At 40.1% G+C, this 23478-nt stretch overlaps 1 protein-coding gene and 1 long non-coding RNA gene across 11 annotated transcripts in view; one reads left to right on the plus strand and one right to left on the minus strand.

Annotated features, from left to right (window-relative positions):
• Positions 1-23478, plus strand: part of DNM3 (dynamin 3) — a 345189-nt gene that overhangs the window by 155277 nt on the left and 166434 nt on the right. The gene's annotated exons all lie outside the window — the stretch shown is intronic.
• LOC112060969 (uncharacterized) lies at positions 5499-12728 on the minus strand. The gene is made up of 2 exons (XR_010589804.1): positions 12186-12728; positions 5499-11886 (listed from the first exon to the last, which is right to left on the minus strand). It is a non-coding gene; the product is annotated as an uncharacterized LOC112060969 (long non-coding RNA).

Genomic DNA, 23478 nt, shown 5'->3' on the forward strand with positions numbered 1-23478 from the left:
TAAGGGGCCGCCTCGCACCTTGTACCTGTTGGTTCAATCAAAACATTTCTATCCATTATTTTACCCTTTTGCCCCTGTCATTGGGATGGGTCGGTCTGTTCCCTGTTATCTGTGGAATGTTCCGGTATGGTATGTCTTGGTACCATGTTTCTACTATAACTATGCTAACTGAATATATATTTCTGCAACATCAGCCCTTTCCTTGCCAACTTCTGTGAGCAGGGCCTGCCTTTTGCTCACAGCTTAACTTTGCTTTCTATGCTAGCAAAGCCTTGACCATTACTTTAATTTGGTTCAGGCTTCATACTGGGCCTTCATTAGGCCTTTACTATGTTGCCTTCACTTACTACAATTCCTATAATACGATATTCAGACTGCTCCCTCCTTTGAACCTGTTAGATAGCTTTGGATATTGACCTGTTGCGATCCAGCCAGCTTAGATGTGATCATTGGATTGCTAATGATCTCAACAGTGATATAGAGATATTAGAAAAATGTTTTTGCCTCCATGCTTGTGGATGTAAAACTACCTAAATATCCAGGTTTACATTTTGGAACTGTCTCCCCCCCTCCCCCACTCTACAATAGTCCTGTTCTTAATTTTTCTTAAATAAAAGGTTAACTATGGGATTCTTTGTTCTGCACTTGAATGTCTTCAATTTAAAATTAGTAGGGTTGACTGAACATTTTCCATCAACCTTATTTTCAAGTGAAAAACAGGTTTTCAATTACACAAAAATGTTCAGTGCATGCTTTCTTCATATGTTGTATTTTCATCTGAAACTGTAACTTTTCAGCCAAAGACCCAAATGTTTTCAAATTTTAGCAGTTTTCAGTTGAAAAGATTTTGGGTGTTTCTGAAGAAAATTTGATTTTTGGCAGGGGGAAAATATTTTTCTAGCAAGCTCTGAAAAGTCAGTTTCCAACGTTTGTCTTGCTTGTTGTTGCTATTATTGTCACTGTTATTGCCTCCCTTAATTTTTTTGTTTTCACTTTATTAATATTGTACTTCAGCATCCTTACTTCTAGACACACTGGGTAGAGATCTTACAATGTAGATTCTTTACATATAACATTGTGTCAGGGCCCGGCTCCTGCAACCACTGAGTGTAGAGCTTGCTACCTGGGGCGGCTCCAGGCACCAGCACACCAAGCGTGTGCCTGGGGCGGCAAGCCGTGGGGGGGGGGGGGCGGCCTGCCAGTCGTGGTGAGGGCGACAGTCAGACTGCTTTCAGTGGCATGCCTATGGGAGGTCAGCCGGTCCCACAATTTCGGCGGCAATTCGGCGGCAGGTACGCCGAAGGCACAGGACTGGCGGACCTCCCGCTGGCATGCCTCTGAATCCGCATTACCAGCGGACCTTCTGCAGGCGCACCACCAAAAGCTGCCTCACTGCCGTGCTTGGGGTGGCAAAATACATAGAGCCACCCCTGTTGCTACCACAAGTAATGATTTTAGTAGTAGTGTTTGCAGGAGGTGGTCCTTATTTTGGGATAGATTCTTCTAAGAAAATCTACTGTTAGTTAACAAGTCAGCTCTATATGCAGAACATGAATTAAGACTGTAGCCATGTAGGAAAGTGTATATTCAGAAGTTATTAGACCCCTTAAGTTGTCTTTGAAGGCTATGATTCATTTTTATTGAAGCTGATTAGACTGGACTGAAAATGTAATACCCAATTTAATGTATTTTTAAACATCTTAAGTAATGTATGTTTGCAGGTTGCAGCCATGTTGGTCCGAGGGTGTGAGAGAGATGAGGTAAGTGTGGTAATATCTCTTATTGGACTAGCTTATGTTTGTGGAAGGGTCCAGCTTTCGAGCTGAGGAAGAGCTTTTTAAAGCTTGAAAGTTTACCCTGTCCACCTACAGAAGTTGGTCCAATAAAAGATATTGCCTCACTTACCTTGTCCTGTAAGTCACATATAGCATTCATATTTTCAATTTCCTAATACTTTATAGGAGGTGAATTCAGTACATTTCAGACTTGATTATGGCGCAAATCTTGTGACTATTTTAGCTATTTAAAACACAGTAAAGTTGTTTTTTATAAAGTAGAGATATTTCTCATATCAGGTTTAAATGGCCTAGGTTAATATTTAGGAAGGATATTGCTTGTTAATTATAACTGAGGGAATGGACTTGAAGACAGATTTACTGTTTTCTGCAGTTTGTTCTTATGAACTAATCATAATGACAGATGAGAGAAGCAAGAAATTTTTTGCCTTAACTGATTTTATTCCACCTTGTCAATGACTGATAATAAATATATATTTTTTATTCTTTCTGTTAAGAGATAAAGGTCTGGGTTATTTTGTGGTCTAAATCTTAATAAAAGACCATTATCTCACTGCCTGTACCCATTGCTGTTAGCTCATCCTTCCCCTGCCATTCTCTTGAAAGAGCATTCTTCAGGGGAATTGAAACCTTTCTTTAAAACAAGCATGCAAATAAGAAAGGGACATACTTTTAGGAGGCCACTGTTAAAATCCTGTTTCTATATTATAATACACCTTTACCTCGATATAACGCTGTCCTCAGGAGCCAAAAAATCTTACCGCATTATAGGTGAAACCGTGTTATATCGAACTTGTTTTGATCCCCCGGAGCACTGCTTTACCACATTATATCAGAATTCATGTTCTATCAGGTCACGTTATATTGGGGTAGAGGTTTATGTATTCTTTTCTATGAGTTACTGGTAACAAGACTGGTAACTTATGGCTGTATTTTTCAAAAAAAGTCAATGAAAAAAATTACGGACCTAACTTAAACTGGCAAAAGCAGGAGTTTTAAATGCTAAAATTTCCACTCTGTCTATAACTTGTCGTCCTTTGCTTAGATATTATAGCACACACACAAAAGAGGTCATACACTATTGTGAGATCCCCAGAAGACCCATGTATGACAGATAAGATGAGGATGAGCAAGGCTAATCTGGAATTTCTTTGCCTTTGATTAAGACTTATAGGAAAGTATCTTCAGTGTAAACATATAATTCTCATTAATGTCAGCAGTTGTTACATACATGCTTGAAAAGAAGATCATTGTTAATAAATCAGAGGAAAGGAATTGAGGACTACAGTGGAAACTTATGAGAAGGCAGTTTTGTCTTCAAAATATTGCTGGGATGTTGTTTGGGTTACTTTATTATGAACAGCATTCAAGAAATCAAACTTATGGGTGTTTTTGTGAATGTGCAAGTTTGAAAACAGGCATGTTCTTGTATGGCATTTTAAAAATTTCTTTGAAGAAAATAGAGTGATAGTTAATACTCTAATCATAATGTAGAAGTTACTGAAAGTCCTACAGACCAACGTTCTGCATTGCATCATGGGGAAATTCTGTTGTCTTTGACTTGTGGTAACAAATCACTTGTTTGGTTAATGATGACGCCAAAATTTCTCTGTGGAACTCTATAGCCTTGCATTATATGTCAGCTTACTCTTTATTCTTATTATACAGTAGGCCTTGGCATATTATTGAAAGGTAGTGCAGTGAAATTAACCAGTCTCACTAAGTGCTGTCTCAGGTACTTAGAAGCGCCTTAAAGATGATTGGGAATTCTTGAGTCTTCTATTTGTGTTCAGTGGGAGGCTTCAGAGTTCCTGAAAACACTTTTGGAAGTGTCTGCTGCTGTACTGCATTAATCTAGACTGCTAACTCAGCTAGAGCCTGAGAACTTGTGAAAAGTACTGAGCTCCCTGCTTGTTCGATGTTTCATGAGAATAGTTAAAATTGAGGATGTGTAATTAAACGTCTAGCAGCCTTCTTCACAAGAGCAGGAGATGTTAGCTCTGATTTCCTGGACAAATTGTTATGCTTCCCTAAACTTCTTCTTTAGTTTCAAATGGATATGGTATTTGTCATTTCCTGTCCTAAACTATTGATTATGGTTGCTGTGTGCTGTTGCAATGTATGAAATGATTTCTGTATTTAGGGATTTGAATTGTGACTATGCTCTGCACAGATGAGCACTATGAAAGCACATAAGGACGTCACTATCCCTTGTGCCTCCTAAGCAGATGCCAATCACTACTACAGTCCTTGCACATGCGTGAGCGCAGTGACCATGTAAATCTAGTCTATGGCAGTGTTAACCTCTCCAGACGGGGTGGGAAGAAGGACCCATGGTCCTGCTATTGCCACACTAGACAGCATAGCTGGCCGGCCAGGGAATCAGTGTACATTGCACCCCATTAAGGAGTGTAGCAGCAGCTGTGCTCTCCCTGTGTGTCAGGGAGCTCTGAATAATATTGTGCCTTCTTGAGGTACAGTGCCTGCTGGGACAATGTAGTTGTGCAGCTCCTCTAATGTAGGCATGTGCCCATAAGGAACTATACTGTCCATGCTTTGTATAGTTTGGGACTTGTTTTGGGATGAAAGGCATCCTAAAAATGTAAGCAGGTATTGTCCTCTCCTGCTATTTGAAGAAGCTACCTTTTGTGCTTTATTTGTTGGCTGTGGGCCCTGTACTAAAGAATTCACGGTAGAATTTATTTTGAAGTAACTTACTTTGTCAAATAATGCATTTTCGTAATGGTGGATTTCATCATTGGTTGTCCTGCCTGCATGGGCAAGCATAAAGCAATTTGTTTCTATGGATCTTTATTGATATTGTTTTGTTGCTGTTCAAATACGTGTACAGCATTTTTAATCTTAATGATTGTTAAATGAGAATCAGAGGAATAAGGTCTTTCTGTACTCCTGGTGGAAACAAAAATATGAGTTTGATCAGTCTTCAAATACTAAGAAAAGTTTGTAGAAAGCAGAAGAATCTTGCTTGGGTGAATGACTGGAAGGTCCATTGTGAATTAGGCCCTGACCCTGCAAACACTGACTTGCATGCTTAAGGTTACTGAGATGAGTAATCCCATTGACTTTAAGGAAACTACTCACCTGTTTAAAGTTAAACATGTGTAATAGTGTGTGTAGGTTTGGGATCTTATTGAACAAGTGAGTGCAAAGTTAATGGGACCACTGAAATTTGACTTATTTCTTCCCTTTATTTACAAAATCTGTATTTTTTTTATTTCGAAATCAAATGCTTCCGATTTTTAAGATAAAAATGCTGTCAACATTAGTGAGTAAATGTGTATTATTAATTTAACTTACTGTTGAGCTACAGTAATAAAATAATGTGCGTCTTGTGATGGAGGAGAGAAAATGAGTGAGGAAGTGGATTTTTCATTGTTCCAGAAGGAAATAAAATCCCACATACTAAAGAGGGGAAAAATATTCAGAAATCTTATGGTGTTCTTTTTAATAGCATTTACTAGCCAAAGAATAACTTCCTCTTTTTGTATGATCAGCATGTATTTTATTAATTTTGCATGATCTAATAAAATTCTAGTCATTCATGTGCTGTTATCAAAATATAAGTGAGAAATGTATTTCGTCTTCCCATTTGCAATGGTGCCGCAAAGCAGGATACAAATAAAATTCATGGTTAGTGAGTTAATAAGAACAACTAGGAAAAGAGTACTATAGAAAGCACAGTAAAAATTTCAGCAGTGGGTTTTATTGTATTTGATAGGCACCGTTCATTTTACTCTGGGTGGATTTCAATATGCTGACCAAGTTAATAATAAAAAGTACACATGAATTAATTATTGAACCAGCAGACTTAAATCCAAAAGTGACTCTTTCCTGTAGCTCTTGGTGAAGATGCTATAGTCTGTCAGAGCTGCTCTCTCATTGGCTGGTTGTCATTCAGGCTGGGTTGTCATGTGACTGCCTGTCTGTGCCTGCTGTACAGGTGAGAGGATGTTCTGCACAGCAAGTGTAGACAGGCAGACACATGACAACTCCGTCCAGCCAGTCCCTTGGATCCATCAGGGGTCCTTTCCTCACCGGCTGATAAGAATCAGTCTGTACCATTCCAGATTTGGGGACTTTGTTGGGGGGAAACACACATAACAGAATTAAACTTTAAAACATTAGGGAGCTGTGGAACAAGTACAATGTTTGACTTTATTCAGAAAATATGCATTTTACATTAGTTATAATTGTGCTGACATGCATATGGGGTAGGATTTCAACAGAATGGTCACATTTAACATTTTAAAAAGAACAATGATTTAAACCATGGTTTATTTTAAATCCAGTTCATACACGAGTTTTCCCAGATACTGTACTTGCACAGCATGTAGTGATTTAACCAGATGTTTTTACTCTTCTTGGAAACACAGAAATACTGAAGTTCAAGATAAAGGATATGTTTATACAGTACATATTTTCGAGTAATAGATAAGTACCGTAAACTTAAATACTTGAAAACAAAACCAAATAATGCTGTATAGATGGAAGCAGCCATATGTAGAATGTCCCAATAAAGAATATTCTGGAAGGAAAGAGTGTGTGTGTGTGTGTGTGTGTGTGTGTGTGTGTGTGTGTAAAAACATTTGTGTGAGGCTTTTGCTTTGGAACAATCAAAAGGAGCATATTTCACTAATATTTTGTTTAGCATATAATTTTAATTCCTATTTCTTTCAAAATGAGTACTTTCTATATGTGAAAACCAAAATAAAAGAGCAGTCCTGGGCTTAAAATATATGTCTTTCAATTAAATGTAGTTTATGCTACAAATCAAAAATGTGCAAACAAACACTTTTCCTACAAAAGGTGTTTCTTTGCTGAAATGTTATATATGTAAAGCACCAAAATACACTTAGTGAAATTTGACCTACATTTGATATGCCTTTCAGTAAATTATTGATGTTGCCGTAATTTCAAAAGACATTTAAACCTCAAACATTGGTTTCTACTAAAAGATTTTTAAAGAGAAAGTTACATCAACTTTTATACAAATTAAAGTACTCTGTTTTAAAATACTGTTCCTTAAATCATCATTGTTGTTCACTTCTTGCATGACAATCTCGTATATTTAGATGTTTTTAAAACATACGCTGTATTTAACTGAAAATTGGCCGCAAAAGGCCTGAATTTATCAAAGGCAAAAGCAAATATTTTACAATTTTAAAATATATTATATAAATAATTATACATTGTTACATTATATAATACATTTGATATTTCTATAAAGAAAACTGACACATCTATAGATAATAGATCAGTTAGACTGGTGAGTCATAAATTTCAGATTTAAATTTAGCAAGTTGGAGTTAGGTCTATTTTTTTAAAACTAAAAATTACAATACATAAATAGCCAAGTCAGATATGACATATTATGTCTTAAGCCTTTTCCCATTCTAAGCCAACGTACATTTATTGTGGTAAAATACAATAGTTAAAAAAAATGAGTTTCAAGTGAAATTAGAATTCAGTACTTTTGTCCTCCTACAGCTTGACCATTTTAAAAGGAAACTTAAAGTATAAGATCATAATGTGGACTAATCAATTGCTTTCATGAAAAATAAGTTACATATCAGTTTTAAGAGCATTTCTGTACTTAGTGTTCCTTTGGTCATTGAAAGTTTCAATTGCTTTAGTATGTAGACTTGGTGCTAAAAAATTTTACATTGCGGGGAAAATTAGGTATGTTTGATTTGATATTGTGCTATCTTGGAATGCCAAAACAATTGTGCAGTAAAAATACCCACTGGGAATCAATAACACAAGAGGATCAAAAACAAGAATGTGTAGGCCACATTAGCCTAGAATATGGACTAGTATATATAAGCAGGTATTGGGGTGCCTGAGTGGGGGAGGAAGGTGTTATGGGAGGGTGGGAGATGAGTTGATTTGAATTTTCTAGTCAGTGATTATTGACCATACAAAGGTAGACTTCATCAACTAAAATGGACTAAGGGTTATAAATGTAGAGTTGATCCAAGGTTATTTTTGCTTTATATTAAGCAGTTCATTTAGGACTCCATAAGACTAGGCTGTTATGGTCAATTAATTAGTTATGTTATTAAAGAGACACCCGTGGTATGTTTACAAAATCTTGCGCTGAACTGCTAATAGTACTTCTAAAACGTGGCTAAAAATTTATTTGTACAATATACCAAAGGGCACAAGTAAAATATATGATTCATTAGGTAAATATAAATTTTAAAGGTATTATGGAAGCTCAGAAATATTTTGAATTACTAATAGTGAGTAAGGAAAAGAAAATTCACAAACAGAGAGTAGGTTTATGTGCACATATATATTAAAATAGCATTAATGGGTCTGATAACTGTCAATAGCTAGCAAATTCAGAGTTAAGACAGAAATGTATTTGTAACTCATCTTATGCATATTGCAACTACTACTAGTCTTTAGCCAAGTGGGTGGTTTTAGATAGTTTATACCATGTAGCACAAAATGCAATACTAAGGCACATTGGAGTGAATTAAGAAGTTTTCCAACGTTAACTGTGGTATTTCCTGTCTCTTGCAGGTTAAAACCTTAATGTTATTTTAACTTGGAATTTTCTATGCAGCACAGTTCTAATAAGTAAAACCTTTTGCAAGTCATGGTGAAGGCTATGTTCTCGGAGAAGGAAAAGGTGGTATTCCTAAAAGGGAAGACTTCATCTAATTTTTTTTTAAAGACTAGAAATTGGATCCTCTTGGAAGTCTGTGTCTTTTTTATTTATTCGACATTCCGATTAATATATTTGATTCCCCACCCCCATTCTCATCACCTTTTACCATTTAAAATATAGAGAAGTTTGAAAATGCTGGTATTTGACTTTTGTTGTTGTTGCTTATAATAGTTCCCACCAAGCAATGATACTTGGGTGGTCTGGAGAAAAGTGTGTGTATGTGTGCTGAGAAGGGGGAGAAGGCAGTATTTTTTAGTCTTCCAAAAATACGGACACATTAGCCCTAGGCAATGGGGGGAGGGGGAACATACAACATACTGACAAAAGATTGAACAATATCTGTGACTCTTTTCCATTGTAAGAAACGTTTTGGTTTTTGCCTTTGGATGCCTTTGTTTGGATTTATATTTCACTTCTGTAAGGTCAAGAAATGGCTGCCTTCAATTCCTGTGTGGGTCTCCCTTTTTAAAATTAAGGGAGCAGTGTTCTAATCAGAAAGCTTGAAAATATTTCTTTCCCTACCCTCCCTCCATTGAATTTGGTTTGATGTAACAGATAAAGTGTTTGCTCTTAGAAAACAAAATAACTGATCTATCATACAGCAATATTGATCTGTTGGTAGTGAAATGGTTGTACATACTTTAATTTGCCATTTCTGTTGTTCTTTTTCTGTTAAAATCCGACTTTTTTTTTCTCACATCAGACTATCCACTGCATGCAACAGATTTGAGTACAGTATTGGATTGAATTAAACTATGTCCACACTGTAAATTTCCCACTGAACATGATTCATATTTCTCAGTCATCATAAACCTTAGTGTTTCATCCTTGTTCTTGAACAATTTGTATATTATGTGCGTGTATGAGTATTTTAAAACTGTACTTCATAAACTCATTCCCCCAAATAGTCTTTCACAATAAGTTTCAAATCAAGTGTTGGCAATAGAAAGAAAGAAAGAAACATATTTTTTCCTGACTGGTTGGTTAAGATCAAGAAGAGTACGGTTACTCAATTCACAGAATGAAACTCTTTTGCTGTGCTGGAGTAGATATTTCCTTGCTCCTTAACAATACACTCTTTCTTTTCCTATCTATTGCTTTGTGTACTGCAATCTCCCTCCCTTTTCCCAAAACTCATGCCAGGGGTCGTCCCCACAACCACCTTCAGCCATACAGGCTAAAAATGTAACTTTGAGGAGGAGAGGTGGGAGTAAACACTTTCTAAATACAGAAAGATCATTTAACGTAAAGATTAATTCAAATAATAGACTAGAGAAGAGAAACACAACATTTCCATATGCCATTCATCATCTTTTCCTAATTACATGAGTTGTCTCAGGCTTTTTTAATTTAACATTATTAGCGTAATTAAATGGTTCTCATTGAATAGATAAAATTTTTTCTTATTTGTGATTCTGGTCTGCAAACTCTGACAGATGTAAAATTGACTATTAAAAAAAAAGGCAATAGCTTGCGTAGAGCAATCTCTTTCCTTTGGAATTATAACTAAGTAAGTTTGTCTTAATGTAAACCAGATATTCTAAAACCTAAAATTATTCCTCCCATTTACAATATAAACTATAAAGCGTTGCAGAATTGCCATTCCTAAAACAACTCTCATGTGAGAAGTGAAAATAAGAGTTTAACATTTGTATGAATTCAGTTTCACTCCTTTGTCTTTTCATGTCTCTTCTGATTTTTCTGTTAATAAGTTTGCATTTAAATGTGTTACTACTTTACTGATCAGGACTCTAAAATACAAGAATAAAATCCTTCTTGTCACACTGTAATCTGTTAATAAAAAAAATAATTTTTGCTCCAAAGATAATCATTTTTTGTGAAATAAAACCAAAGAAGCTGGGTAAAGGAAAAATTTTTTAAGTTAAAATACAGTAGTTTAGATGGGATGGTAGGGGAAATGACAGCGAGAATTCTCACTGCATAAGCTATATGATAACCCATGTTGGGACTGTGAAGTTAATACTGCATGATAGCAGCTCCTCGGAAGGGTTTTATTGAGCTTTGAAAGAGCCCTGAGAAAGGTAATAATATATATATTTATAAAAATCACACAGCATCAAGGTTGCTTAAAAATCCCTACTTATACATATTGCAAAAAGTAATTGTAATGGAGTTATTTATAGTACTTTTATTTGTAGTATACTCATTCAAAATCTTCCTATAAATAACAAGCATCATATAGAAGGGAATACTTTTTGGGGTATATTTTATTTTTATTTTTTTATTTTTTGGAGTTGCAGTAGTTTGTTACCAGTATAAACTATCTGGGAGCTGACTCTGAATTTCAACTGGTATCAAATTGCAGCCCAGACTTTTTGTATTATTCTCTCCATGGGGATTTCATTCAGCCTGAGGGCTTTTTTCCCCTACCAGGACAGCTGGAAACTCACCAAAGAAAACTTCTGCATTCGTTTACAAATTCCATTTTTATCAGTGGGAATTGAGACAAAGTAACTTATCATTCTGAATGCAAGAAGAAATATCAGCAATGCGAAGTATAGACAAGGAAGCTGCAACCATAGTTTGGTGCTGGGCTTTTGTAAACAATGCACAAACATGTATTGTGAGATTAAAGGTTACTGGGTTTGTTTTTTCATTTATTGCTTTGCTATCTCAGTCTGTTCTCCTAGGGATGATATTCCTTGCCAGTCCAAGATTTCAATTTTCTAGCTGGCAAAAGCCTGGCAAGTGTCTTGCTATATTTAGCTGTCACTTTTTCTTATTTTTAATTAGCATATATTGCATATATTTTTAAATATACAATGAAGCTTCAGCTTCATTTCAAATATAATTACAGTTTTGTCATGAGTGACCTTTTATAAATAAATATTTTAGAATGTGTACTATTAATATTCACACATTCTTTGCTAATATTTTTATCCCTTTAATGCAGAAATACTTTTGTTAAATTGTCATTTAAAATTACATAGCTCATAAGAGGTTATTCAGAATTCATATTTTAATCAGTTTTTCTGAATGGTTTTTAATTGAGTTATACCTTACATATTCATAGCAATTGCTATAGTCTACAAAACTTAAATTTACCTTCTTAGTTTGGGGACAAGTAAGCTTTATTTTTAAGTAAATACATGGAAATGACTGAACTTAGTTATGTTATGTATACCTCTCGATGTAATAGATATAGATATACCTCTCTTTTTCTTGCATACGTTTTAGTAAATCACCAGAGCTCCATCTGTCTTGCGGTGATGATTGGAAGAATGGGGGAGGGGGAAGTCACCTAGGTTCGCCAGGTCATAGGCCAGGTGTTCTTCCAAAGTAGGCCTTACCAGAATGTCTTCCCCGCATTATTCTGAAGTCCTCCTTTCTCACAGTGTCCCTTAGCGTTTCTTATTCCCTAGTGTGTAAAACCTGTGAAGAAAAATACTGTATATGAGATCTGAAAGGAGCAATAATGGTCTTCTCCTTGGCAATAGCAACTGGCGTCCCCCAAAGTCCATGTCGTTGCTTTCCCTTGCCCAGTCTAACCAATGTGCAGACTACTGTACAACAGCATTGTCCTGAACAGGTAGTCTGAACACTGGGGCGACGGAGCAGGATCTCCAGACGCTTCTATTTATTTATTTTAAATCCTCTTTTAGTCTTTGGGAAAAACTGCCTTCCTGCATCGGGGTTCTGCTCAGCTTCCCCTCAAACTCTGCAGCACTCACTGAAACACACTGAAGTGCTGTGATTTCCAGTCTTGACGTGGCACATTTGCAGCAGACTGGGGATCTGGCAATGAATTTAGGACCAGGAAAAGGGGGAGGGTTGGGCCTGAGAGTCCATATATGGGATGATGTCACCCTAGGGAGGTTTGGGTATGCACTGTGCCGCTGGTGAGACCGCTAGAATTGCCTGCTCTCAGACATGGGTCTGTGTATAAAATGGTACCAGATGTTTTAGTGTAATGTTAAGCAGTCATTTCATCTTCAGGCCAGATTTTTTTCCTCAACTGGGCAGGAAGTGGGCCCCACTATGGAAAAGCTGTAAAAAGTCAAGATGTACAGTTTCGCTGCAGCCAACGGAGAGCGAGTTAATGTAGAAACAAAACTTGCTGTTCTGTAAAGGCTGCAAAAACTAATTTGTGAAAAGAATTTCTTTCGAGAACCTAATGCAATATGCCAGTGCTTATTTTGATTCTCTTTAATGACTGCAGTTATGCTTTATATTTTGGTGTTTCAGACTAAGAAAAGGGCAAATAGGTTCTTTTCTTTCTTTCTTTCTTTTTTTTTTCTTGGAACTGTCACTGGCATGCAGGCTGCTCTAGACTTGAACAGTAATTATAGCTACTTCCTGAAAGTGAAGCCCCCATGAAAAGTCTGGAGAAATGTTCTTTGTCATAGCCTCTACATGAGTAATTAGTTCCACATGTGGCCTTCCTATTTCCCTTCAGCTATTTTGGCTGGCTGGCTGAATACTTTGGTATAGCTCAAGACTTAAAGAAGCTTTAAAGTTTTCATTTCAAGCATTCACTGTGAAAATAGCTATTTCTGGTGTCATAATAAATTGCTTCTGGTAGATCAGTGCTATTAGGCCTGGCATTGTTTTTCACTGGTAACCCTGCTGGTCCCATTTTTTCTTTTAATGGTACTTGATGGAATTTTCCTGCTAAATTTTATCTTTGATGTTTACCAGATCTATTTAGTTTTGCCAAGTATGACTTTACCGTAGATTTTAAGATATTCCCCCCCACAGGGATCTACCCTTGTTCTCCTGCCGACTTTCTTTGTTACTGTTGACTGTTGATTCCAAACGTTTTAGTTCCTTTGTTTTAGATCAAGGAAAATGTCGGATAAAAATTAAGATATATCCGTAAATTCAGCTTGCGTACTCTTCTTAAGTCAAACATAGGGAAGATTGCAAAATAGGTTTTAAATGCAACCTGCCTAATCAATGCCACTAACTCTCTTTCTACATAGCTACCTTGTTGATATAACACAAATGGATTAATATTAAATCAATATTAAAAGGCATATTTTCACTAACTTCCTAAATAGCTTTTGAAAGAAATTGGTTGGTAAATCTAAATACATATCACATGAATTCTAACGTTTGTTGGATTGCATAACTCTGCTATGCAGTGAAATATATGCTTTGCTATAGTGTCTTTTACACCAAAATGTCAGAAAATGCTTCTCGGGTGATTGCAGTCTCTTTAATACAAGTAGCATGTATAGATACAATAAAGGTACAGTAGTATCCATAGAGTCGGATGGAGGAGGTAACAGACTTCCCATTTCAAGGAGAATGATTAGTAAATGTGGATGACAAAGTAGTAGGATTTGACTTTTATCAGAGCACGGGTTCAGAGATCTAGGCCAAATAAAAGAAATAAGTGTTGGATGACCTGTGAGCCACTCTACCTTGGTGACAGGCCAGGGATAATCTCCAATTGGGATTGGACTTCCGGATTCCACCCATTCAAATGCTACTTACCTAGGATGTATTCATCCTGTGATGTGATAAGTACCTAAGGTAGATAGATGGAGACACTACACAGAGAGGCTTTTTACTCAGTGAGCTTAGTCTCTCCAGGAACAGCAGCTGCTCATCAGAGCTCTGGAGATGAGGCAGAACCTGTGTAAAGTAAGAACCTTCAGAGACCTAGCTATGATTTAAAATTTTAACAAAATTTGACACAATTGTAACAAACAGGGAGGCAACAGTTCATAGCTGCTGTGTCATGAAGCCCAGCAGGTATGGGAGCAGGTTCTTTCTCTCAAGATATAATCCTGGTTGCCAGTTACTAGCAGAAAAAGAGGACATAATTGCAGAGAGACTGAGCCAGTGATTGATCTCCATGGTTGGATCTCTAGATGCGGGTACGGTGGATCAGATCTTTCTCCAGTGAGGTGACAATGGAGGTGGATTGTTTCACAAGTCACCAGGACAAACTTCCGTAAATGGTACCAGTAAAAGACAGCATTAGTAAGAGATGCTTTCTCCATTCACAGGCGGGGAGAGGCAGACTCCTGCATTTCTGCTAACAAAGGTCCTGAACAACAACAAAAGGCAGTGATTTAATGATTCCAATAGCCCCATACTGGCTCAGGCAAGTATGGTTCTGAATTGTGTTGCTGACTGGTGACCACTTCCATCAGACAGAGCTTTGCCATAAATGAGTAAATGGAACCAGAGCACCTTGCTGCATCCTAGCCTGGGAGCCCTCTCCTTCAAAGTTCTTAACAGAGTAAAGCTCCAGACATGTGGTGTCTGAACAGGTGTTTCAGGTTGTTTACCAGATGGATGTTAAAGCTTTAAGTGGAAAAACCTTATGGTGTGATTCAAGCCCATGTGACCCTTCTTTTAAATGCCTCTCCCTCCCTCCCCCAAACTGTTTATCTGTTTTCTTCATTTGTCTGATCGTAAAACTAATTCTATCCATGTTCATTTGGTGACTGTTTTGGCCTATCATGTACCAATCAAAGGCAAACCACTGTCTGCACCCTCATAATCAGATTTACATGGTGCTTAAGGCATTTTAAATTACACATTTAAAACCCCCTTGGTATTGTGGGTTTTTAATATGTTCTTGATAAAGCTGTTAACTCCTTTTGAGTCACTTGATGTGCTTTAGTTTCCTAAATGGAAGGTCACTTTCTTGGTGGGTCATAGAATGAGTGAGCTTATACTACATTTTTCAAGCATTATAGTAGTACCATTAATTCATCCTGCAGCCCTTCCAGAGATAGAGACAAACTTTCATTTTCATGACTCTTATCCTCTTACCAACATTTTTGTCATGCTTGCACAGTTGTCCCAATGAGATCCTTTTCCACAACACTAAAATATTCTTTGATTTTAACTTGGAGGGAGCTAAGGATCTTGGGAAGTCCAACCAACTTCTTGTTTCTTTTGATGCTAATACCAAGAACAGTATTGTCAGAGAGTACAATATCTAACCCACTGTCTGATATGTTCTCCCTGTTACGAGCTGGCAGGCCTCCACATAGTACCCTGTTGCTGCTCACACTATCCAGGGCAGAGCAGCTTTGGCTGCAAACCTCAGGAATGTTTCAGTCTTGGATATATATGCACAACAACGTCAGTCTTTCCTCCATTTACAAAGCACTTTAGATTTATTCAGCCTCTAAGGAGGAATGTGACTGAATGAAGTGGCTGAACTACTAGTTATAATGTGCATTCTCTCATTAAAAATAGCTACTATACTGGAGGACTGGAGAGTAACAAATATTGAATCTATATTTTTAAAAAGCTGCTATGGGTGATCCAGGGAATTAGACCATTAAGTCTTATGTATGTACTTGGCAAACTGGTTGAAAAGATTGTTAAAAATAGATTAGTAAAACACATGGAAGATCATGATGTGATAAGGTCTAACCAGGTTTCTTCAAAGGAAAATCATGTCTCACTAATCTATTAGAATTCTCTTGAAGTGTCAGAGTAGTGGATAAAGGATAACTGGGTAACAAAATGTATTTAGACTTTCCAAAGGCCTTTGAAAAGGTCTCATGACTACTAAAGACATTTAAGCCAGGGGTGGGCAAACTTTTTGGCCTGAGGGCCGCATCGGGTTTCAGAAATTGTATGGAGGGCCGGCTAGGGGAGGCTGTGCCTCCCCAAACAGGCAGGCATGGCCCAGCCCCCACCCTTTATCTGCTTATCGCCCCTAACGGCCCCCCGGGACTCCTGCCCCATCCAACTCCCCCTGGACCCCTGCCCCATCCACCCCCCCATCTCCCTGTCCCCTGACTGCCCCCAGACCCCCCGCCCCTAACTGCCCCCCGCAACCCTATCCAACCCCCCTCCTTCCTGACTGCCCCCCAGACCCCTGCCCCATCCACCCCCACTGCTCCCTGTCCCCTGACTGCCCCCAGGCCCCCTGCCATTAACTGACCCCTGCCGCCCCATCCAACCCCCCCTCCTTCCTGACTGTCCCCCCGGGACCCCTGCCCCATCCAACCACCCCTTCTCCCTGAATGCCTCCAGACCCCCCACCCCTAAGAGCCCCCTGCCCCTAACTGCCCCCCCACCGCCCCATCCAACACCCCCTCTCCTTCCTGACTGCCCCCCTGGGGCCCCTGCCCCATCCAACCACCCCTTCTCCCTGTCCCCTGACCGCCCCCAGCTGCCCCATCCAACCCCTCCTCTCATTCCTGACTGCCCCCCCGGACCTCTGCCCTATCCAACCACTCCTTCTCCCTGACCACCCCCGGAACTCCTGCCCCCATTCAACTCCCCTGTTCCCCGACCCCTATCCACACCCCCGGTCCCTGAACAGCCCCCAAACTCCCTTGCCCTCTATCCAACCCCCATCCCCTGCTCCCTGCCCCCTTACTACACTGCCTGGAGCACCGGTGGCTGGCGGCATGGCTGCACCATGACAGGCAGCCGCACCGCCCGGCTGGAGCCAGCCACGCCCTGTGCAGCACAGAGCACCGGGTCAGGCCGGGCTCTGCAGCTGCGCTGCCCCAGTAGCTCACTGCTCCGCAGCTCAGAGCATTGCGCCGGTGATGCAGTGAGCAGAGGCTGCGGGGGAGGAGGAACAGTAGGGGCGGGGCCAGGGACTAGCCTCCCGGGCCAGGAGTTCAGGGGCCGGGGAGAATGGTCCCGCGGGCCACATTTTGCCCACCTCTGCATTAAGCAGTCATGAGGTGAGAGGCAAAATATTTTAATGGCTCAAAGCTAGCTGAAGAAACAGGGAACAGAGTAGGCGCAAATGGTCAACTTTTGTTGTGCTAAAAGGTGAACAGCAGAGTGCCTCAAGGTTCTGTACGAAGGCCAGACTTTAATATATTCATGATCTAGAAAAGGGGAGGAGCAGCAAGGTAGCAAAATTGCCAGATGACACAAAGCTACTTAGGTTAGCCAAGCCCAGAGCAGATGGTGAGGAACTTCAGAGGGTCCTAACTAAGCTAGGTGAATGGGCAACATGATGGCAAATGAATGTTGCTTATGTAAACAAATGTAAAGTAATATACATTGGAGGGAAAAATTAAACAACTCAAAATTATCAAGTTCTAAAATAACAGTGTCAACTCAGAAGAGGAGTATAATGGGCATCATTATAAATCAGTGGTTCACCTTAATCTGGAGTATTGTTGGAAGTAATGGTCACCACATGCTTCAGAGTAGCATTATTTGGTTATTCATATCTGCTTCCTGAGGGGTTTCTTTCACCTTTCTGTGAAGCAACTGGGGCTGGTCACTGTCAGAGACAGAATACTGGATTAGATGGGCCATGAGCCAGATTCAGTCTGGCAATTCCTATGTTCCTAGGACTCCTGCTTCACTCTGGCCTGCTAAAACTTTGGAAATATGAGCCTCAAACTCCCTTGCCCCTTTATTACTGTTTGGCTGCTGCATTTTATGGGAAATCCAAAATTTTGAGTCATTTGGGTCCTTTATTATGAGGGCACATTCTGGAGGCTTTTGTTTGTTCCCACCCTTGGGGTGTGGGAGGTAGATACATTGACCTTGACATCACCAAATATTGCGAGACTTGTGACAAAATCCTGGGAGTTGGCAATACTGTTTGTCTTTGAGCGGTGCAGAGTGTTGAGTTATGGATCACCTCTATTAAGGACTCCTGTGCTGAGGCTGTGCAACTGAACACGCTTAGCATCTTTTTTTAAAAGAAAATTGAAAATTTTTAAAAAGTAGCATATATGCAACATTAAGGTGGAGAAATGAAGCACTAGCATGTCTGAACAATCCAGTCTTAAGAGGGCATTGAATGGGCCTATCTTAAGACTTAGTGCCTTTCCATTGCTCTATACACTCTGAATAATCTTCGAAACAATTGCCCTCTATTACTTTGTTCTTGTGAGCAGCACAAGTGACTGGCAGGCAAGTTGTTAACCTATAAGCACTATACCTCCTACTCCCGTTCCCTCACTGCCTTCATTCTCTGCCCCTCTGCTCACTCATTCCCTCTGACGCACTCGCCGTTCTCCTTCATTATATAACTGACATTCATTATTGCCTCATGTCTGCTACTCACTCCTTAACTCTCCACTTTTCCCTCCCCCGCCCCACTCTTCTGCTCCCTGTTCCACATATTCTCCCCCCCCCCCCTTCAATGTGTGCATGTGAGAGATGCATGCTCGCAGAGAGAGGAAAGGTGAGTGAGGTGATCATGGAGATACTGCTTTCGCTCTTATCTCCCTGGTCCTCTCCTAACTTTCACTCTCTGTGGGGATTTGGGGTGATCTGTGGTCCCCTTCATTCTGCAAGAGGAGTGCTGGTGGGACTGGGATGGGGGGATGTTGCAGAGCTCTCTCCCTGCTGTTGGAGAGATTTTTTTCAGTGCTCCGTAGTACTCAGTGCCTGCCAAAAAGGGGGTCAGCTGTGTATGCGCACAGTTGTGGGGAACCTTGCTTCCTAGCCAACGCTTGCCAATTTTTATCCCTCGCTTCCTTAAATATAGAAATCCCCAGGAGAGGCCAAACCTGTTTCTTTAAGCATTCTGACTAGAGTGACCATGCATCGTTTTGTGTCCTGTATTGCTTAGTATTCTGTTGTCTTTGTAGCTGCTCATTTAAGATTTACAAATGCACACTTGTGAATGCCTGAGCAATGTATGCATATAACCAGAGTGTGTGCACAAATGAGGAATTTGCATGCACATGTGGAACTTTAGGCTGCTACCTGGCCTTGTGCTCACTGGGTATTTGCATGCCTAAATTTGGTGCCTGCCAATGTGTGTAACTGTGTACACTTAGCTCTGAAAATTTGGTGCACTGACTTTTGATTGTAAATCTTTGTACGGAGCTGTCAATTATCTAGCACAGTTCACTCGCTGGGCTTTATTTATAGCACTTTCTAAACATGTTTTTAATAATTGAATGGAATTGTAGTTTGTCCTGGCTTACTATTTGTTGCTATTAAAATAGACCTTATTTACTTGTTTTTGTTATGGCTTAATCAGCTGGAGGCTTCCTGTCTAGTTGTCTGTCACATCATCCTGCAGTGAAAAAGCAGGATATGGAATAGTTTTGACGTTTCCTTAGTCATTGCTTACTCAGACCCAATGCCCAATTAGTGGAGATGCAAAATTAGCTGACTGAAGTTAATTTTCAGAGTACTGCAGTAGAGCATTACATGCCCTGGATTAGCACTATTTTTCATTTTGTATGCTTATTATTGCCCCAGTCTTTGCTTTAGCCCTAAAACGAGTTAGTGTTAAACTTCAGAGCTCTTTATAAAACCCAGATGTTGTGCAGCTGAATCAAGCATTCTCCTCCCCTTCTCAGACTCAAATGATTCACTCCACTTACCACATCACTGAAAGATCATTGTTTCTCTAATAGAAGATGTCACCTCTGCCACACAAGTGATTGTAGTATTCAATAAGGCAAAACAATTCACCAGTAAAAGGAAATGGACCATTTCAGTGAGTATACTGGGATGACATTTATTTGCTAGCCACAGCAAAATTAAATAATGGAGAAACCTGTAGTATATTTTCTCAGTCCATTCTAGAAGAAGTTTGTTAAAAGTAGAATTTACTGGGCAGCAAGAACAGCTCATAGTTTATAGAAGTTTCTAGTTAAGAATCTGGTGAGAAAAATTTATTTTTTTTATTTGGATTTACACTGCTGGCTTTGTCTAATTAGAAATCAAACCCCACAGGATCATATCTTTGATGAGCATTCTTTCTTCTGCCCATCTGAGAGAAAGACATTGTTGTTGCTTTGGGTTTTGTCTGGCAAAATTTTGCATTGCAGCTATTTCTGTGTTTCAGTAACAAAATATGCTCTGGGGGCAATTCTTGGAGATCTTTGGCTCTAGAGAATACCAGTCACGTGGGAGCAAATCATGATTTATTACATAAGCACATTTTCAGTAGTAATGCCTGAAGATCTTTGAAATGGGGGGAGATTGGAAGGGGTTGCTTACAAACTGATGTTGAACTAATATTACAGTGTTAAGAAGGCAATCAGGTAATGCTGTCATTATGAACCACTCAAAACAAAACATCCCTGCTGTTAAGTATTTTAAAGTTTCTCCAAGTGAATTCTGTTATAGGTTCCACTAGGTCAAGGTTATGCAATATTGCTTAAAAACACAAAATCCTGAAATCCATTTATTCTTGTGTCTTTTGCCTTTGGCAGTACTGCTTTATCTGAAATGTCTGTACTCTCTCACCAAAACTACTGCACGTATTGTCATTTTTCATTATTATCTTACTTTTGATATGAACGTAATAGTGACTCGGTTTCTGAAATGTGGAGGCAGTCAGTACTTCCTTGCCTGAGACTGTATACGGACATCGAGCATGCTCTGTGCTACAGAGAGATGCATATATTTGAGGAGAGGTAATTATCAAAGGACTTCACTGGAGCTGTATCCGTACAACTCCATGCAACACTTTGGAATTTTACTTCTTTCTGGAAACAGTGTAGTTTGTTTTCAACTTTTTAATTCTAAAGTTGTGATTTTTGATGACTGGTAAGTGAGAGCTACATAGGATGGTCGTGTGATAAACACACAGGATTAGGAATTGGGAGAGTTGAGTTCTGTTCCTGGGTCTTTCACAGAGTGGCTTTGGGTCCGTCAGTTAGGATGACATTTTCAAACTTGAGTGTCTGAAGTTAGTCATCTAAATTCATGTTAGGCATCTAAATAAGTGCTGTGATTTTTAGAGATGTTAAGCAGCTGAGGTGTTTGGTCAGGACTTCCAATACAAAACTCCAAGCACTGGAATCTTGATCGTGCTGTGCCATGTGGGTATGCTAACACAAAACAGACAAACAAAAGTGCATTTACCATGGGTTCAGTAATGCAACTTACTTAACCTGCAAGAAACCCACATTTTTTAGCAGTGAAGACAAAGCCTAAGCCATGCTCTTAATAACATTGAGCAATCACAGTGTGCGTCCATGGTATGTTTCTTGGTGGCTGAAGGCAGTCTGCCATCAGCACACCCAGGGGTGTTCACCAGTAGCCTACTAACACATACCTTGGTAAGGTCTATTGTTGTATTGGTCAGCAGACTTTATCTTGCCTTTGAATCACAATAGAAAGCCTTTTCAAATCAATTATGTAAATTTCAAACAAAGCAGCCTACCAAGTTTGGTAGTTGGAGAAATGGAACTGCATCAGAAGAGAAATTATGAAGGGCTGTAAATAAACCTTTTTAATGGCCTGTTGATTTCAGTTCCCTCTTTCTTTCCCCTTCTCTGTGCTGCTTACTGACTGCAGCTGACACCTTTTTTGCCCTACACCTGTGACGGAGGGTATGTCTACACTACGGGATTAATCCGAATTTATATAATTCGAATTTGGGAAACAGATTGTATAAAGTCGAATGTATGCGGCCACACTAAGCACATTAATTCGGCGGTGTGCGTCCAAGTACCGGGGCTAGCGTCGATTTCTGGAGCGTTGCACTGTGGGTAGCTATCCCATAGTTCCCGCAGTCTCCCGCGCCCATTGGAATTCTGGGTTGAGATCCCAGTGCCTGATGGGACAAAAAACATTGTCGCAGGTGGCTCTGGGTACAGCCTCACCCCTCCCTCCATGAAAGCAACGGCAGACAACCATTTCGCGCCTTTTTTCCTGAGTGAACACTGCAGACTCCATACCACGGCAAGCATGGAGCCCGCTCAGCTCAAGACAGCAGTCATGAACATTGTAAACACCTCGCGCGTTCTCGTGGAGTTTATGCTGAGTCAGGACCAGAAAAACGAGGCGAGGAGGCAGCGGTGGCGGCAGCGCAGCGACAAGCGTGATGAGGACATGGACATGGACACGGACACAGAAATCTGTCAACCCTTGGAAATTTTTTCACAAGTTTTGGCATTTCGTCTTTTAGAACGAAGTTCTGCTAGCACTGAATCCTCTCCCCATATAGCGATCAGATCCAGTACCTCCCGTACGGTCCATGCTGGTGCTCTTTTTCGATTATCGGCCTGCATGGTTACCTGTGCTGATGAGCTATCTGTGGTCACCTGTGCTCTCCATGCTGGGCAAACAGGAAATGAAATTCAAATGTTCGCGGGGCTTTTCCTGTCTACCTGGCCAGTGCATCCGAGTTCAGATCGCTGTCCAGAGCGGTCACAATGGTGCACTGTGGGATAGTGTTAGAACAAAGGCCAAATACTCGCCTATTATTTCAGCTGTTCTCCATGGCCATAAACTCCCTTTCCCATATATGAACATATAGCAAGACAATCAATCAAAGAGGCTCAACAAATGTATCCTATTTACGGCCCCAACAGATGTATTCTATATACCCCTAAAAGGGAATTTAAAAATTCCATAGGTCAGCAGAATGTATGCACGTTAAGTCATTTGTTACTGGATATAAAAAGGCTTGCTCTACGCTTGTAGGGTGTGTTCCTCCCTCTGGCATGAGTCGAGGGGGACACCCGCTCAGCTGACTGATCAATAAAGAACTTGAAGCCGTCTTCTAGACTCCCGTGCCTCCTTGGGGTAATTGGGCAGCTCCAGGGGGAAACGAGCCCATTTGGCTAACAAATGGCGACCACGAAGGGACTTCTCTCCCTGTAGAGGGCACTGACCGAGGCCGAGGGCGATTCCGAGGAGTGGCCACCTCGAGCTGTTGCTTTGCTCGGGCCTCGGATCGTCACAATCGGCCGGGGCGGCTGTGTCCTCTCTAAAGAGAACTCTGAAGGACACGGAAGCAAGACGGCTTCAGAAGAAGGGGAAGTCTGACTGCCGGACGCGGCCACTTCGGGCGGTAAGTGCGTTTACCTCCTGGGTTTGAGGAATAACGCCCCCGAGGTGTGGGTTGGACGGTGGAAATCCCCTAGGCAGCCCGTATATTAATATTGTCGTAGTATTGTAAGTGTATTGTCGTCATGTTTGTGGGTAAAGGGAAAGCAGCCAACGGCCAATGAGTAACGTCACTAACTCCACTAGTCCATGGGCCGTTCTTAACAACTATTGGGACTTGGAGCAGCCTCAGGGATTGCTCTTGTTTGTGGGAGGGGTAATCTTGTTTCTCCTCTTGATGGTGTGTTGGAAGCCAAG

This window comes from Chrysemys picta, chromosome 8 (genome assembly GCF_011386835.1).
Source record: "Chrysemys picta bellii isolate R12L10 chromosome 8, ASM1138683v2, whole genome shotgun sequence".
In the NCBI taxonomy this organism is placed as follows: domain Eukaryota; kingdom Metazoa; phylum Chordata; order Testudines; family Emydidae; genus Chrysemys; species Chrysemys picta.